This window comes from Pundamilia nyererei, unplaced genomic scaffold (assembly GCF_000239375.1).
Source record: "Pundamilia nyererei isolate P.nyererei 1_Seehausen unplaced genomic scaffold, PunNye1.0 scaffold00009, whole genome shotgun sequence".
Taxonomy (NCBI): domain Eukaryota; kingdom Metazoa; phylum Chordata; class Actinopteri; order Cichliformes; family Cichlidae; genus Pundamilia; species Pundamilia nyererei.
In genome coordinates, this window is record NW_005187410.1 from 7,048,403 (window position 1) to 7,049,650 (window position 1,248).

Genomic DNA, 1,248 nt, shown 5'->3' on the forward strand with positions numbered 1-1,248 from the left:
CGCACACACATATACACATATAATTACATATATGTACACATACATAAGAATAAATAAAGAAGAACAAAGAAGAATTGTTAGTTTGGTTAGCTGGCCTGTTTCACAGTTTCCTCAACACTGTTTTAACAATAGCTCTTTGTTTCTTTTGTATTTTTTCCCCGTTTTTAATCTTCATTGACAAACTGCTCTGGGAGAATACCAAAAGAGGAGAGGGAGGTGACTGAGAACAGGTTGTCCCTGTTTCTGTGGGTTTTTTTAATGCACCTGAACATGCACAAAATGCTTCTGTGACGGAGTTACACTGTCCCGGGCTGTAGACAGCTAACCTGAGCACATACATGCACCACCACCATTAGTTTCTACACTTGTCATGCTGGGTCACCGCGGGGGCGCGTCTTTTAGGTAACAGATAACAGAAAGGGGTGAGAGCAGGGGCGGCTCTAGATGGGTGGCATGGGGTGGCAAATTAAATTGCCACCCTAAAATAATCCTTTGCCACCCCAAGTGCCACTCTAGTTTTGCATATGACAGTGTTGTTTATTAAAGTAAGATAGCATTACCACTTTGAGCGTAGTTACAGTTAACATTAAATATAAATGCTGAAACTGAATATATTGCATAGTGTTAAAAAACAGCTTGATTTTGCCACCCCATTTGATTTCTTTGCCACCCTAAGAAAATTTCTCTAGAGCCGCCCCTGGGTGAGAGGTATATTCGAACGGTACAGAGAGTGGCCACTGGCCAACATGTTTTTTTTAACTTACCGTTATTAAAGCTGGTTGCGTAGACTCTCTGTGATCGCCGATTATGTGAGTGGTTATGTAAGCCGATGGTATGGTGTTCCAGGGTTCAAATAGTGGGTTTGCACGCGCTTCCAGTTTAGACGTGAACTGTATTATTTTTGTTTGTTTGTTTGTTTGTTTTTTTGTTGAAACACTGTAGGCTGCCTCGAAGTAGCCATAAATGTCTGTATACATGACGGCCAACAATAATGAACATCGATTATTGTCGGTAAGTATCCAACTTAGACACAGAAAGGCCTATGCTACTAAAAAAATACACTTAACCACATAGAAATAATCAAGCTATAGATTTAACACTATATTTACAATAAAGATAATAAACTATCACCATTTGGAGGGATAGACAATCATTCTGGAAAATACAATAATTATAATTCTACAACTGTTTATAACTTGCATAGTTCATATTTCTGTATAGTTTTCATATGTATATCCCCAAAAGACA